The 9,492-nt window shown below is 41.2% G+C and overlaps 1 non-coding gene across 1 annotated transcript; it reads left to right on the top strand.

Moving 5' to 3' along the window:
• Positions 1-5,631: 5,631 nt before the first annotated feature.
• Positions 5,632-5,720, top strand: LOC136145315 (small nucleolar SNORD12/SNORD106). Its single transcript, XR_010658758.1, has one exon. It is a non-coding gene; the product is annotated as a small nucleolar SNORD12/SNORD106 (small nucleolar RNA).
• Positions 5,721-9,492: the final 3,772 nt, after the last annotated feature.

The following is a 9,492-nucleotide window of genomic DNA, read 5'->3' as shown; positions in this document are numbered from 1 at the left end:
GGCCTGCAATAATCATGTTGTCTCACAAGTAATGCAGCCAGTCTCCTTTCAACTTAGTGAATATCACGGCTTGGCACACATTTTAACTCATTTCTAAGCTTTTGAGGTTAGCTTTTGGGTTCAGCTGCTTTGGCTGTCCTGTACTTATGATCTATGTGAGTGGGCCTTTTGCTAGTGGGGCCTCTTTAGCTCTCCCAGTGTTGGTTATAAAACTAATTACTATTGAAAAATAACCTTTTTAAAAAATTCATGCCATTCTCTGTAAAATCTGGGTATGGGGGTGAGGTCTGGGACTGACTAAGAGAAACACTTCTAATCTAACCACTGAGAGGCAGTGACTCTGACTTTGATTCTATGCAAGTGTAAGAATCTATATATTTTTTAATGGAAATAGGATATTGTATACATTCCTTTGCAATTGTTAGTGTTCTCTTGTTTGTGGTGCTGGTGATCTTTTCATGTCTTTGAACATTGTTCTACATTTTTAAAATTTAACACAAGATTTTTATGTTTAGAATTTATTTATTGGCCGCATGGAATGTAGGATCTTAGATGCCTGATGAGGGATCGAGCCTGTGCGCCCTGCAGTGGAAGCATGGCACCCTAACCACTGGATCACCAGGGACATCCCCTGTTCTATATTTTTATGTTTGGTGGCTCAATGGTAGTCTGTTGTGTGGACATATCATAGTTTATTAACCAATCCGCAGTAGACATTTAAATTGTTTCCATGGTAAATACTACTGAGGTATGTTGTGTGTGTGTATATGTATATATGTGCCTTTTAAACAGCTTGATTCTGTGATCCAAAGTCAAAACACTTCATAACTTCAACCTAAAATTTACTTGAGACACAAATACAAATACATTGATCCCAATGCAAACTGATAGAGCAGGGTGATTTTATAATATATATTTGCATTAACACCAGTTGAATCTCATATTTAGTCAGAGAAATAATTACAAGTTGTTTAAGAAAACTAAACAATGTAGGTAGTCATCTGTGTATATAGCATACACCTGTTTAGGTTAGGTTCATAAAATTAGTGCTAAATCCTAATTTAAAATAACATCATTGTTGATTCTTATAGACAAGGAATTTCAGGTGGCATTTTTTCTTTTCAAGCAAGAGGTAGGGTAAATATCTATGAGATTGAGTTTCAGGGAGCAAATTGTTGATCGAAATTGATGTGCCTCTTTCAGGGCAGAGCAACCAAAACTTCTTTCACATAAAAGAATTATGAAGACTATTTTATCTTCACAAATTACCAAAAAAAGGGGGTAGAGATAAAAGAGATGGAGAGGGAAAAGACAGACAAATCCCCATAGACATCTGTGATTTACAGGTGGGATTCAAAAGTCTGGCTGTGTGAAAAAGGCAGCTTTATGAGGAAACTCTCCTCAGGTTACTTGGTCAGAAACAATCCAAAAGGACTCTGATTGAGCACACCCTTTCAGTATTGTTGCACTGCCACAGCGAATTAAATTCATGCAGGCTGACTTCATGCTATGCATCACTTGCAAAATGTTTGCTTGTCTGTGCCTCCCCTGCCACCTCCACTTCTGGCCCCCCCCAACCCAATGAACTGGTTATGCTGGAAACAAGGGAAGAAAAAAAGCGCAGTGTTAGTAACAGCGTATCTAAAATATAATAGAGGGACATTCTAGGAGACTGCAGCTATCTTGGTTTGGGGGTTGGTTTTCTGCTTTGCAGCATATGATAAATATCTTCTTATATTCTGGCTATTATATAACACAGGGGGCTCAGCTGAGTGCTCTGTGATGACCTAGAGGGAGGGGATGGTGGGAGGGAGCCTCGAGAGAGGGGATATATGTATAGATACAGTGGTTTTGTGTTGTTTTACAGTAGAAGCTAACACAACGTGGTGAAGCAATTATCCTCTGACTAAAAAGTTTTACCATACAGAATTACAAATATTAAAATAAAGGAACAATAAAATAAAGCAATATGTTGACCTCCCTCTAATGATAAAAATGTTGGAATCAAGATGCATTTTTTTGTGCTACATAAATATTGGATTTTTTTTAATTGTAGGTTTAGTTCATTTAAAATGTGTTAGTGTCTGCTCTACAGCAAAGTGAATCAGTTCTACATATGCACATATCTATACTTTTTTAGATTATTTTTCCATATTGGTCATTACTGGAGTAGGAAACGGCAACCCACTCCAGTATTCTTGCCTGGAAAATTCCATGGACAGAAGAGCCTGGCAGGCTACAATTGGACACAACTGAGTGACTGAGCACACATAGTCGTTACAGAATATTGAGAAGAGACCGGATAGAAAGATTGGATTTTGACTGACACATGGATTAGTTTGAATGGGTTTTAAGAGCAGGTGTTAAAATCCAGGAGATCAGGAAAGACCATTTTCCCCTATGCTGAGATCTGTAAGCAGAGGCTCTGGGAGGCTTCTCTTGGTGGGGACTTTTCACCACTGCTGATTTGCAGCAGGAGCGTGAGGTCAGCACGTGTGCCTCCTTGTTGAAGCGCTGAGTCATTCTGTGTGCCCTCTGTTGCACCTTTTCAACGTTAGTAGCATTTTTCCCGCAGGAGTGTGATTAGAACTGTGTATCTTTACCCAAGAGAGGGTGCAGTGGCGGCTGTCTCTGACTCTGTCCTCACTGCTGGAGAAATATGCTGGCCTTGTGTAGCATATACCACTAATCAGAGCATCAAGCAGACGTCAGCTTTTGGGGATGACACTAAGATGCAGTGTGTAAACCTGGCAAACCATGAAGGGACTTTGCTGTCCCTCATTAGAAAGACCTTTTTCAACTGAAGTATAGTTGATTTACATTGTTGTGTTATTTTCAGGTAGACAGCAAAGTGACTCGGTGATTTACAAAAATATATTTTTTCAGAATCTTTCCCATTCAGTATTACAAGATATTGAATACAGTTCCTTATGCTACACAGTAGGTCCTTGTTTATCTAGTCTATATATAGTAGTGTGTATCTGTTAATCCCAAACTCGTGATTTATCCCTACCTCCCCCTCCTTTGATAACCATAAGTTTGTTTTCTTTATCTCTGAGTCTTTTTTATGTTTTGTAAATAAGTTCACTTTTATCATATTTTAGATTTCACATATGCTTCTGCTAAGTCGCTTCAGTCGTGTCCAATTCTGTGTGACCCCATAGATGGCAGCCACCAGGCTCCCCCATCCCTGGGATTCTCCAGGCAAGAACACTGGAGTGGGTTGCCATTTCCTTCTCCAGTGCATGAAAGTGAAAAGTGAAAGTGAAGTCGCTCAGTCATGTCCGACTCTTAACGACCCCATGGACTGCAGCCCACCAGGCTCCTCCATCCATTGGATTTTCTAGGCAAAAGTACTGGAGTGGGGTGCCATTGCCTTCTCCAGATTTCACATATAAGTAATATCATAAGATATCTGTCTTTGACTCCAGTTATGATAATCTCTAGGCCCATTGTCAGACTGCTTGTAAATTGCCTTTCTGTACACTCTTTTCTTTAGTATGAGGATGGCTCTTGGCAATGCCATCAAGCCATTCCAACTTGACTGAACAGGCAAATCTACGTTCAGTACAAAACCGAATGAAAAAGTTTCTCCGTCAAATCCTCTGACCTGAGGTTGACTCAGGCTTTTCTTCAGTGAGTCTAAAGTAGAGGGAAATAGCCTGAAGGAAAGTGTTTGAAGAACTTTGCTGTGTGTCTTTGTCTGTGTACTGCATGTGTCTATGTTATCTGTCTCGGGCCCAAGGGCCAGTCCAGCCTTCCCCTGCTGGGAGCTCAGGCTTCTGTTGGAAAGCAGGTATGCAAAACCTTCTTTAACTTTGCCTGCTATGAGTGCTAACGTAAAAAACATCCACTGATGGTTAACAGATCTGTCTCCTAAAACACTGCTCCTCAGAACATGGCATTTGTTGACTCTGGGCAAAGCTTTAGTATTTTCCATGTGTAAGAAGGTTTGGCCAGTTGCACTTCTGGAGATGGTCATATTCCCAAGCCAGAAATGTTAGTTACCAGTTTTCTATCTTTATCTGCTCATTAAACCTTTTGAATGTTTTCTCTCTGCTTCCCAGGAACTAGCGATGACATGTGTCATTTTCCTATCAGTAAATTCTTTAAAAGAATAAGCCTATGATCGTTAGCAATTCTGAGCTGTGTAGGGTTTCAAATATTTGAGGATTTTATCATTTCTTGTTCACTGAGAGCAAGCAAAATAATTAAATGTGTAGTATTGTTGAGCTCACTTAACTCCTATTTAGTATCGAAGTAAGAACCAGGGTGGTTATTTATATGTGAAGTCAGGTCACAAGCTTATTTTCAAGAAATTTATTCAAGGCAATAATTTTATCCTTAACAACTTGTCAGAACAAATGAAAATTTGCTATGTGGGTTTTCTGACCCATTTGAGATATTATGACTCTGTGGGGAAGCTGCTTCTCTTTGTGAAGATAATGAGTAAAAAAAAAATTGTCAGGAGGCAGAAAGCAAAGAGTTCAGAAGTACACTGGGTGATCAGCAGAGCGAGATCACACTGTATATACTTGTCTGTGATAAATAAGTCGCAGTGGGGAAGACGCACTGGAACCCTGGTTCTGCTAGCTGATGCATCTCTGATTGTTTCCCCAGGTGCCCCCACCAGCTGTAAATCTCAGCCACTAGTCCCCGGAGGATCTTTCCCAACCTGATCCATTTTTGTGCTCCAGTTGAAGTGCTTGTTGTGTGGCTCCCCAGAGGTGTATATTCCCCATAGAGTATAATCTTCACACAGAGCTCTCAACAGCTCTGTTCTCTCTAGATGATGGTAGATCGGAGTCTCATGAGCATCTTCCTGTGTGGTTCAGAGTCACAGAGTGACTTGCAGTGGGCTTGTTTGGGAACATGACATGGTGCGTTTTAGAGAAGCTGCGGATTTGCGACTCATCTTCAAAGAGAGATCTACACATATCAAAATTGAATAAGGATCCGATTGATGAAAATCGGCCACTTTCACTGTCACTGGCTGAGTTCTCTGTGCGAGGATCTTTAGTTTACACTCTATATACGTTTTCTTGTTCAGTCTTATAACCTATTTTCACTTTATGGATGAGGGAGTTGAAGCTTAGAAATGTTGTCACTTGCCTAGGTTTCCTTAGCTGGGATGGGAAGTCGGTCCTGCCCACCTCTGCGACTCTGTGCATTCTTTCTGCTGGCTATACTGTCTGTATTCCCCAAGAGATCATCCAAACCACTTTCCCATCTATGATTTCCTGCAGTTCTGTCCTTCCACAGTGTTCATCTCTCAAGACTGCAACACTGGATTTGTCCTCCTGCTTCCAAACGGACACAACTGATAATCTGAGGGTGAGGGGAACCAAACTATAAACTATGCAATTCCTTGTGAATATCTCAGCTGGGTTCTCTGCGTTACCATCAGTCCCCTCAGAGATCCCTGGTTAGTTTTCACTCCCAAATCCTCACAGAAGGATTCCAGACCATCACCACTCTCTTCCAACCTACCTTTTCACCTCTAAACTCAGCAAAGCCTTAAACTTCTGGGAAAAGCTGAGTCCATCAGAAAATTTCACACACTTTACAAGGTAGCTAATCTTTACCTTTGTATTGCTGGTTTCAGGATATCAATTTCAGGTTAGGGTCAAACCCATTAGCTGATGATATAAATTTATACCCCTGTTGATGGATCCTATTGATCTAACTGAACTATTACCAGTTTTATCTGATGCATTGGGGGAAAAAAACCCTGTTAACTGGATCAAATCTGTTACCCAGATCCTGCAAAACCCGCTACCTCCTCCTGTTTCTTCTGGGACCTTATTCCATTAATCCAACTGATTTCCTGGTGGCTCAATGGCAAAGATTCTGCCTGCAACGCAGGAGCCGCACAGGAGGCACAGCTTCAATCCCTGAGTTGGGAAGGCCCCCTGGAGAAGTGGCAACCCACTCCAGTTTTGTTGCCTAGAGAATTCCATGGACAGAGGAGTCTGGTGGGCTATAGTCCATAGGGTCGCAAAGAGTTGGCCACAACTGAAGTGATTTAACACATACACAGCTCAATTCATCTACCTTTTATTCTCTCACTCTTTTCAGACATCTTCCCCTCAGCCTAAAACAAGCACGTCTTACCAAACAAGTTTAAAAGATCCATCCCTCCAGCTACCATCAAGTCTCTCTTTCCTTTTCATGAAACTACTCAAAGAATGTTCTATACAATTGGATGTCAACATCTTTTCCCATTCTTTTGCCTATCAGATTTGGCTTTTGTGTTCTTACCTATTCTTTTAGGATCCAAGCAGGCCAAAAAATGAACACCTTCAGTGATTTGCTACAAAAAAAAATATAATGTGGGGAAACTGATTAGATGGGTGGTGGAGTAACTGAGAAACCAGACAGAGGATGGTGAGATATCTTAGATGCCCACAGCTGGAAGCTATTCCACACATGGAATGGAGAGATGGAGTAAAAATGGCACTATCAGACCTTGGCCTGGAGATGACCCTAGAGGCAAGACTCTTGGGTTGACTGGCTTGTCCAGAGGGAGCTGAAGTCATGGAGGGGATTCAGCCCATGTACTGTCAGACATGCATCCACAGCAGAGAAGAGAAGCAGAAACACCCAACTTCTCTGTTCCCTTTGTCTTTTAATCTCTCACCCATATCAACCATTGGGTAAACTCAGCCCAGCTGGAGACCAGCTGACAGTGAGCCTGGCAAGTGCAGCCTGCAGGTTTAGATGTTTGGAACACAGGTGCGGGGAAGGTTGAGGAGGGGAATCTCCCGGCCCATAGATCCAGGGCCAGCACATCACACGAGAACAACAGTTACTTTCTAGGTGCTAAGTCTAGTGGGATTTTGGTTTTTCTGTTTTTGGATCTTCATTTCACTGGTGATTACTCCCTGCTTGGAGTTCTCTGCTTTTTGGCATCTGAGAGACGCAGTATCCTCATTCCAATCTATCTATTCCTATAGACTACCACTTAACTACCACTTAAATAATGGTATTCTCCAGGATATGGTTCTTCATCCTCAAGATGTTAACTCACATGTGGATTTGAATAATTCAAAAATATGTTTCTTGGGAGGAATTGGGATTGTCACATAAACATTACTGATATTTTGTCAGTTCAGTTCCATTCAGTCACTCAGTCATGTCCGACTCTTTGTGACCCCATGGACTGCAGTACACCAGGCTTCCCTGTCCATCAGCAACTCCTGGAGCTTGCTCAAACTCATGTCCATCGAGTCAGTGATGCCAGCCAATCATCTCATTCTCTGTCATCCCTTTCTGCTCATGCCTTCAATCTTTCCCAGCATCAGGGTCTTTTCCAATGAGTCACTTCTTTGCATCAGGTGGTCAGAGTATTAGAGCTTCAGATTCAGTGTCAGTCCTTCCAAAGAACACCCAGGACTGATTTCCTTTAGGATTGACTGGTTTAATCTCCTTGCTGTCCAAAGGACTCTCAAGAGTCTTCTCCAACACCACAGTTCAAAAGCATCAGTTCTTCAGTGCTCAGCTTTATTTATAGTCCAACCCTCACATCCATACATGACTATGGGCAAAAACACAGATCTTTGTTGGCAAAGTAATGTCTCTGCTTTTTAATATGCAGTCTAGTTTGGTCATAGCTTTTCTTCCAAGGAGAAAGTGTCTTTTTATTTCATGGCTGCAGTCACCATCTGCAGTGATTTTGGAGCCCCCCAAAATAATCTGTCACTGTTTCCATTATTTCCCCATCTATTTGCCATGAAATGATGGGACCAGATGCCATGATCTTAGTTTTTTGAATGTTGAGTTTTCATCCAGTTTTTTCACTCTCCTTTTTCACTTTTATCAAGAGGCTTTTCAGTTCCTCTTTGCTTTCTACCATAAAGGGTGGTGTCATCTGCATATCTGAGCTTATTGATATTTCTCCCAGCAATCCTGATTCCAGCTTGTGCTTCATCCAGCCCAGCATTTCTCATGATATATCCTACATAGAAGTTAAATAAGCAGGGTGACAATATACAGCCTTGACGTACTCATTTCCCCTTTTGGAACCAGTCTGTTGTTCCATGTCCTGTTTTAACTGTTGCTTACTGACCTGCGTACAGATTTCTCAGGAGTCAGGTATGGTGGTCTGGTATTCCCATCTCCTGAAGAATTTTCCACAGTTTGTTGTGACCCACACAGTGAAAGGTTTTGGCATCGTCAATAAAGTAGAAGTAGATGTTTTTCTGGAACTCTCTTGCTTTTTCAATGATCTAACAGATGTTGGCAGTTTGATCTCTGGTTCTTTTGACTTTTCTAAATCCAGTTTGAACATCTTGAAGTTCTTGGTTCACATACTGTTGAAGCCTCTCTTGGAGAATTTTGAGCATTACTTTGATAGCGTGTGAGATGAGTGCAACTGTGCGGTAGTTTGAACATTCTTTGGCATTGCCTTTCCTTGGGATTGGAATGAAAACTGACCTTTTTCAGTTCTGTGGCCACTGCTGAGTTTTCCAGATATGCTGCCATATTGAGTGCAGCACTTTCACAGCATCATCTTTTATGATTTGAAATAGCTCAGCTGGAATTCAATCTCCTCCACTAGCTTTGTTCATAGTGCTGTTTCCTAAGGCCCACTTGACTTTGTACTCCAGGATGTCTGGCTCAAGGTGAGTGATCACACCATTGTGGTTATCTGGGTCATTAAGATCTTTTTTGTGTAGTTTTTCTGTGTATTCTTCCCACCTTTTCTTAATATCTTCTGCTTCTGTTAGGTCTATACCATTTCTGTCCTTTACTGTGTCCATCTTTGCATGAAATGTTCCTTGGTAGCTCTAATTTTCTTGAAGAGATCTCTAGTCTTTCCCATTCTGTTGTTTTCCTCTATTTCTTTACATCGATCACTGAGAAAGACTTTCATACCACTCCTAGATAATTTTTTGGAACTCTGCATTCAGATGAGTATATCTTTCCTTTTCTCCTTTGCCTTTAGCATATCTTCTTTCCTCAGCTATTTTTAAGACCTCCTCAAACAACCATTTTGCCTTTCTGCATTTCTTTTTCTTGGGGACGGTCTTGATCACTGTCTCCTGTACAATGTCATGAGCCTCTGTCCATAGTTCTTCAGACACTCTGTCTATCAGATCTAATCCCTTGAATCTATTTGTCACTTCCACTGTATAATCATAAGGGATTTGATATAGGTCATACCTGCATGGTCTAGTGGTTTTCCTTACTTTCTTCAATTTCAGTCTGAATTTGGCAATAAGGAGTTCATGATCTGAGCCATAGTAAGCTTCTAGTCTTGTTTTTGCTGACTGTATAGAACTTTTCCATCTTCGGCTGCAAAGAATGTAATCAATCTGATATCGGTATTGACCATCTGGTGATGCCCATGTGTTCTCTTGTGTTGTTGGAAGAGGGTGTTTGCTATGACCAGTGTGTTCTCTTGGCAAAACTCTGTTAGCCTTTGCCATGCTTCATTTTGTACTCCAAGGCCAAATTTGCCTGTTACTTCAGCGATCTCTTGACTTTCTA

Source organism: Muntiacus reevesi, chromosome 12 (genome assembly GCF_963930625.1).
Source record: "Muntiacus reevesi chromosome 12, mMunRee1.1, whole genome shotgun sequence".
Classification (NCBI taxonomy): Eukaryota; Metazoa; Chordata; class Mammalia; order Artiodactyla; family Cervidae; genus Muntiacus; species Muntiacus reevesi.
This window is presented reverse-complemented; position numbering and strand designations above follow the sequence as displayed.